Here is an 8,789-nt window from a genome sequence, read left to right as displayed (position 1 = left end):
TTTCTTGCATAACTTTGCTACTGCATATCAAAATTGTTCCAATTTTTATTGACCTGATCACTAGTTTACAGCATTTTTGAACTCGGTAAGCTGATGATCGTTTTTGGTGTAGAATCATGCCCTGAATTCGAAAACGCGAAGGAAAAAAAAAATACAGTAGAGCGAAAATTTTTTAGACTTTCCATACAAGGTTGATGATTTGCTTACATATGATATGTCAAATAAACGTTGAGAAAGAATTTTTAAATTGTTTTTTTCTCTTATTGAAAAAAATACATTTCTTCAAATATTTTAGAAAATTTTGATAAAATTTAAGGAGATCGTCCCCAAAACTCACCAATATTTTGAATTTCATCAATCTGACGCAAAACCTGCTTTCAGATGATCTAAAGGTATTATATTCAGCTTTTAATTTATGGAAAAAGATTTAAAATTGGTCGAACAAAATGCAAGATATTTGAATTTTATTAAATTCCATATTTTAAAAAGTTGTAAAACTCGATATTGAGCTAAAACTCAAAAACTGTTTTACTTTGAATTTTTTGAAGCACGGTTTCAAAATCAGCGCAAAATTATGCTTCAAAAATTTTGGTCGTTGACAGAAGTTCACGACTTTCGTTTAATTTTATAAACTAGTGTAATGTGTCGAAGCCATACAGGTTTGCTTGGGTTCTTAACTTGTGCGCAGAGAAAATCCAAATGCGAACTTCTGCCCCGCATTACTCTACTTGAAGTGAATAAAGTATGTTTAGAAAATATAGAAACGCTTGTCACAATCAAGGTCACAATTTAATAATAATACCGAAAAACTTCATATCTCTATTAATATTTCATAAATGTTCCCAATAGATCAATAGCATAGAACGAGGTCACCAATTTATTTGCCTCTATCTTTCCAGTGGTGAATGTACATTGTACACAGCTTATGACCGTGTGACACTTTGACTTTGCATTCCACGTTGTTCACATTTCCATTTTCATCCAAAATGCCGTTTCCCACAGTTTCCCAGGCTCTCTTCAATGCTCCTCCCAAAATTTCCGCTAAACTTTCTTCTGAGATCTCTCCAACTGTTCCTCCTGAGATTTTCTCGGGGTTGTTCTCAAGGATTTTTCTGAGATTACTTCCTGATTATCATCCAATTTTTTTTCGAGATATCTACAGAAGTTTTCTCCCGCATTTTTCAGCAGGAATTCATTTTAGCATTTCTTTTGGAGCTCTTCTATTGCCCGTTGCAAAGATTTATAGATTCCGACGCAAATAAATGATTAGGCTGATTTTCAGCGTGGGTGCATTATAAATGTTGGTTTACAATGCAAAACTATCACCAAGTGTGTACTTAACAACGCAGCCTAATATATTCACCAGGACGCGGTTTGTTTTTAAATCTGTGGGCCCACGCAAGAAAAATCCACGCAACTAATTTTCGCGCAGGAGTTTAAACAGGTGGAATCTCCGCAATACTGTTTTCTTCCAGAGAATTTTACAGGACTTTAGTCGCAGTTCATCGACTCTCGTGGCATTTCCCTCGGAACTCAAACCTCAAATATTTCTCGGATTTCTACCACTGTTCCAACAACTGAATTATTCCCAAAGTTATTCCCGAGGTTTCATTCTGAGATTTTCTAGGATTTTTCTTTTTGTTCCTACAGGATTTCTCAACAAATTCCTTGTGGTATTTTGTCTCGAGTTCTTCCAAGATTGGATTGAACTAGATTTTTCTTGTATTTCTTTTGAAGTTGAATCTTTGTGAAAATGAAAGCGTTCATCTTGTGATTCACTCTAAGCAATCTGCGTTAGAAACCCGGTATACATTTCAGCAAAAATCTGTATATGGAAATCACAACTTGAATTTAATAGCGAGAAAAAAGACCAAAATCGCCCAATTCTGAATGCAGTAGGGTCTGGGACCGTTTGGGCACTTAAAAACTCAGTCAATTTTCATCCAAATTGTTTTTTGGAACACGGAGAAATACGGCGGTATCTAACCGTGTATGAAAGTTTGAGTCAATTGGTTAACAATTGACTGAGCCATAGCAGCAAATGCCTAAAATAGGTCCTCTATCCAAGTGATCCCAGGAGCCTATGAACAGAAAATATGCACTCATTGAATCCCGAAAAAAAAAATCACAGCAATAAATTTCTTCGATTCTTTAACGAAAAACTTTTTTTCCGCGATGAAAAACCAATGTTGATAGAAAAAAGTAGTTATTTTAGGAATAACAAATAACAAAGTTAAGTATTTTTGAAAGTTTACTATACCTACATTTATTTACAAAAACGAACCGTTCAGTACCTCGAGATTTGAACAATTAAAAAAAGTTTACAAACCGGTCCACTAGTTTTAAAAGTATCATGATCACCGTAACGGCACCTTTCAAAAGCACAATTTTGAGATAATCGCGTTTAAAGTTTAGCGTTTTATCTTGTCCTTTTGGAGGGTACGCTACAATAAGCTGTACCTTGCGTTCTTGTGCTCCAATCTTTAGTCCATTGTAATAAAAAAAATCGATTTTGATCACCATTGAGGTACGTAACTCCTGTCATCATGCCAAAAACAAGTAGAAGATGTGGTACGGATGCAAGGATAAAGATTTTATAAACGGTTTCACCTACCAGCATATCCGTAGCAAATATATGTCTTCAAGATGTACACACTTTATCAAATTTGGCGCCACTGCCTAATCATAGCCGCTAATCGTCATAAATCTGCGCAATACATTGTATTTAGTGGATCCGGTGTGCGATAAGCGCATAAAGGACCCGTTAGATGAATGGCAGTGTGCAAACTGTTGCAATTAAAGCAACGCTTGCGGTGCACAATCATTTGTGGGCACTATTTGCGCGATCGAGGAGATGATGGTAGTGGAATGTTTTGAGATTCACGTGCTTGATTTTTTTGTGTGCACAATCCGGCTTATCTTTTGGCTGAATTTGTGGAAATGATAAGAATTTCTGGTATTTTTACCCTTCTTACACCCATAAGAAGGGTATAAATATCGCTCGAAAAACCGACTTTCGATCCGAGGCTCGGAGGGCCGAGTCTCATATACCAATGAACTCAGCTCGATGAACTGAGCAAATGTCTGTATGTGTGTGTGTGTGTATGTGTGTATGTGTGTATGTGTGTGTGTGTATGTGCGTTACAAAAAAAAGTCACGCACGTTTCTCAGCCGTCTGTCAACCGATTTGAGTTCTCTTGGAAGCAAATGAAAGCTACTACATCCTAGTAGAACGCTATTGATTTTTTTTTTCGATTGGACGTTTGGTTACCGAGATATCTCTCGAAGAGTACTTATGAGTCATACATCTAAACTTCTTAAGATTTTTAACCAAGTGTATCATAATAAATATTTCGGCCGTTTGTCAATCGATTTGGGTTCTCTTGGCACCAAATGAAAGCTACAGCATCCTAGTAGATCGCCCAGAAATTTTATTTCGATTGGACATTTGGTTACCGAGATATCTTTCGAAGAGTACTTAGGAGTTATTCAACTAAACTTTTTGAGATTTTTGACCAAGTGTATCATAATAAATATCTCAATCGTCTGTCAACCGATTTCGGTTCTCCTGGCACCAAATGAAAGCTATAACATCCTAGTAGAACCCTATACAATTTTATTAGGAGTGGACATTTGGTTTTCGAGATATCTTTCAAAGAGTACTTGGGAGTAATACAGGTTAACCTTTTGAGAGATTTTCGACCAAGTGTATCATAATAAATATCTCAGCCGTTTGTCAACCGATTTGGGTTCTCTTAGCACCAAATGAAAGCTACAGTATCCTTGTAAAAGGCTCTGAAATTTTATTTGGATTGGACATTTGGTTACTGACATATCTTTCGAAGAGTATTTCAATAAATTCCTTTTTTTTATTATTATACTAGCTGTCCCTGTAAACTTTGTCTTGCCGTCTTGTGGTGGTTTGACAACTGTTGAGCTCGAAATAGCACCGCACTCTAGATTGGTTTCATTTTGATGGTGTTGATTTCCTTCCCAGCTCATGAGAAATCAGTACTTTGTAAATTATCTTACTTTTCTGGTTGATTTTCGTAACTTTTTGTACATATAAACACAGCCACCACGAATACGAATCGAATCGTGCAAGGGTCATGCTGATCGTTTCGGCCGTTCGTGAGTTTTGTTGCCTCAAAGGGGCTGTAAATTCATTTTTATATATATGGATAGATTCGTTTGTTATCTTGCATAAGCTTTTGACCAGTCTATGGGAAATTATTGTTCAATCAATAATACTGACCTCATATAAAGTGTATGCTAGCAGGTTATTGTTGTCAATAAAATTATAAATAACAAATTACAAATAAACAGGAATTCTTTGAAAACTAACAATATGTTAAATGAAAGCTTTGAATTTATGTATTGTGGGAAAAATGCAAGAACTGCACACTTAAAATAAAGTACCATATTCAGCTGTTCTATTTTCGGTAAAAGTTCAGATTACCGAATGTTCAGCACCATATTACCGAAGTTCGTCAAAAAATTAGCCGAACTTCGGTAAAACTGTGCTGAACTTCGGTAATCCGAACTTTTACCGAAAATAGAACAGCCGAACAAGTGACTCTAAAATAAGTGTGTGGACAGCCGAAATAACTAGCTAATTCCAAAACTGATTAGCATAGTAGATATACACACTTAAAACAGAATGCCGAGATCGGCTGTGCAAATCTCGGTTAAAGTTCATTTGCTGAATCTCGGCTGAACATTTAACGTTTGAAGTTTGATGCCAGCGGCACCCTTGGGTGCTGCTATGAACAAAATTGATGTTTTGCTGATATTTCAGTTAAATTTAGGTTACCGAGCACTCGGCTGTGCGGATCTCGGCAATAGAATGAAAATTAGCCGAGTTCAACTAAGTGTGTATCATTTTTGTCCTTTTTACATCATAATCATGAATACCAAGTACTTCGGAGCTAATTTATTCGACTGATTAAGAGATATTAGACACAGTGTATCTCGCTGATTTGCTTATCCATTTGTTAATCGATTCAAGATATTTTGGCAGTTAACAAAAAATACAATATTCCAGAATATGTACACTATTTTTTTTAAATTTCATTCAAGATTCTAGAAGGTGTCTGGCATTTCTGGTAGTTTAGTCCATGGTCCATGATGCTATTTTGGAAACCAATCCACTAGATGCCAAATCCACAATATTTTCTAGAACTTTTGGTCCATCACACAATATAAATATGTTAAATACAAATAATACAACAATAGTTTTAATAAGTGTAAGAAGGGTTCTGTTCACCATAGGTGGATTAAATCGGGTTTTTCATCTAACAATAGGATTAAAATATTCCGGTATAATCGAATTTCATCGAATTAATCTCAGTCTTATCAATGTCACAAAAATTGAATCAATATTGTATCTTCAATTTTTTTTGCAAACGATTTTGAAATCTTCTCCCTATTTCGGAATAAATTCCTCGATCAGTGAATCTACCTAGGTGGTGTGTGAATTTGGTGATGATGGATCATCTGACCCCTCCCTCGCAGCTATATCTATTTAAAAACCATTCTGGTTAAATATTCCATAAAATTGATACATTCCAATTAACATTTGCGCCGTGATACCGGTTTTGGTTGTCCAATACCGATCTGGAGAGGGTTGACACTACTGATGTAGAATTAGATGCGAAAAGATCGTTTGTTGATTGCCTCATAAATATTTATGTATTTTTAAGTGTCATTTATTTGAATACTAGCAATAAATTCGAATATAGAAATTCAATCAGTTCGTTTATTCGAACTTATTTTCAGGACCTATCCAGTTATTCTAATGGCTTGCATTTACTATAGTGAATCTTTCTTGTAACATCCATTGTTAAGGTGTACTAATGCGAAGTGTGACTTTTATGCAGCAATAGTATGAAACAATGTCTGTTTCATAAACCTGTATCGGTTAATACAGTAGATGTATGAGAAATTAGATCGCTAATGGCGCTGTACCTAATAAAATAATTTATTTTATTTCATACCTCAGATGTATTTATCCATTATTTTTAAGTACACATGTTGTTGGGAATGTTTTGTTTTGGCTATGAAAATTGGTTTGACACTTGTAGGACCGGTAATGACGCTGTAAGGCCGTGGCAAACTAGATGTTGGTCACACGAACACTCGCGACATTGACATTCTGTGGCTAGTTATTCTACTGTTAATACTAAATGGACTGATCCAGTGATACTCGGAAATGACTGGATTATCAATAGATTATTCAATCGCTGCGTGAAAGTTACTCATTTATATGCTGGCTTCAAAATGTAGGAAGAGAGCATGAGGACTGTGTGATGACTGAGGAAGGAAAGCATGAATCGGAACGATATGCGGAGGTTTTATGCAACTGTGTTTGGGAAATGGCTGTGCCGGTACCCGCTGGTTTACTGTACAATGTCAGTGAAATATGCTGCTATGGGACTATTTCGAAAATTTGTTGAATTTGATGACACTGGATGTATCAACCTCTTCGTTAACAGGTTGTACCATGGATTGCCATCGACATCACTGAAAATAAACGCCGACCAATCAATCATTCTATCAGCACAATCCAGCACCCAGCAAATAAATAGCCCGACAGAAACGAAATCAAAAAACCCCTAAACAAAAATCGCACTCATCAAGTGGCACGGAATCTAATTTGCCTAGATACTCTGCTGCGGCACAGTGTGAAGCAGTAGCAGCGTAGCTTGGAAATTTATTACAGGTTGCTGCAGCTCACTACTCTGCACGGTTGTACTATGGTCCAGAACTGGTTATTTCGTGAACAATTTTACTATCTTAATTTTGGGAATCATACGAAGTAATGGTTCTTAAAACAAGGATTTTATAAGTTTGTGAACCAGACTGTTTTATCACAAACAATTAAGAAAATTTAAATTATAACTGCACTGCCGATGAAATATGGTGATCGAGACGAAGAACAAATGTACAATGACTAAAATACGCAGCGTATTAACACACATGATTGTGGTCAAATTGCACCCGGAACTCTTCGTCATTAACAATGTACGGTACCGGTGACCATAATGGGTCAACCTTAAGCGAATGAAGGAGGACTGCTGAAATCAAGTCTGGAGTACAGTAAAAGTAGTCATCAACGACGCAGCCGAGAACGGCCATTCATCCTGCGAGCCGAAATATTCCTCTTGACGGACGGACGTGTGGTGATTGAAAGGTGGATGCAACATTTAGAAGAGCACCGGAATGAAGTGGAGAACGTAGGCTTGGGAGTCTGAACTATCAAACCGAATGAATCGACCGATAACAGACCAGATCTGCCTATTCGACAAATCATCCATAAAGTAACAGGTTCCAACGCATCACCTGTTCGTTCGTTCGAGCAATTGGCACTTTCCTACACTACCATATATGCTTGATACACTGGAACTTCCATTACGGTAAAGAGTTGGGACTGCCTAAATAGAATGTTTACATAAATAACTTCATTACCAAAATGGATTTCAAGGTTGCAAAATAGTTTAAGGAGAGCGAGTGGCCAGGAGATTTAAAGGAGAGAGGGTTTCAGAGGGCTTTCGAAGGAGGCGTTACAATGCGTTTCAGAATGTTCATGGCGTTTCAAAAAAATTCAGATGGGTCTAATCCGTTAACGCCCAAGATGTTTCACAATTTGTAATCAAAGGCCAATGAAATAAGCATGTTTGACAAAAAAATGGAAGCCTATGGTGTAGTGCCAAAGAATTCGTTAATGAAGATCCTCATATCTGATCATTTTATCCAGTTCTATTCCAGCCCAACTTCTATGCTATCGTTATATTCTTATCCGTATAGATAAATACAGCTCTAAACAAGTGAGAGAGATGATAATTGCTCTAGATGAATAGAAAAAGGACTTGTAAATTAGAGCAGAAATCTTACCTGATAAACGCCTACAATCATGCATGGTTCTTGTCAATTCATGCACATAGTTTCAACTGCAGTGTTCAATGTTCCTCAAATTTCTGATAAATTAACTGAAATGTTCACTTAGTACACCCACCTTTACCAGATATACTCTACATGGCTTATCACCCTATGTTTTTACTACTCCATGATTTTTTATTCGTGAACAATATGTGAGTTTTAAGGTGTTTTTCTGGGCACGATCAAAGTTACATCAAAAAGAAAATCTGACTTTCGGCTACATGAAAACAAACAGGTTCAAACACATAAAGCTGAAATTACAAAAGACTGAAATAAAAATTCGAGAAGCCGTTCTCAAGATCAGCCCAACTTACTAAGTCCAAACTGCTTTATTGATGACCCACATAATAATGCCAATGTATCTCATAAGAGAAGCCTATGTTTACCCCTTAACGGCTAATGTGGCAATTGTAATTTTCATAAAACATATTTGCAACAGTCTAGTTCTAATAAAATAAACATGATTTCACAAAAAAAGTAAGTTTATGGTGTAGTAGTTCCAAAAATATCTTCAATGTGGGTCCTCGACATCCGATAATTTTGTCAATCTCTATTGTAACCCAACTTTTATATTATCACTGCTCGACAAAATTTTACAAAATTTGGTGTTATGGGATGAGAAAAAAAATAACAGGGGTTTGGGACCCTAGAAGTGTCATAGTGAAAGATTTTTTGAAAAATATTGGACCGGGCCTTCACAGTTTAAAACCGAAGTTTGTATGGAGAACTTAGGGTGTTCAATAGGACAGATCGGTGAAGTACTAGATTTGTAGTAATGAGCTGAATTTTAGTATGGTGAGAAGGTCAATTCTCAATTTCTGCAATGAAATGATGCAAAAAGCGTGGGTATT

The sequence above is a fragment of the Aedes albopictus genome, chromosome 3, assembly GCF_035046485.1.
Source record: "Aedes albopictus strain Foshan chromosome 3, AalbF5, whole genome shotgun sequence".
NCBI classification, from domain to species: Eukaryota; Metazoa; Arthropoda; class Insecta; order Diptera; family Culicidae; genus Aedes; species Aedes albopictus.
Note: the sequence above shows the minus strand (reverse complement) of the source record.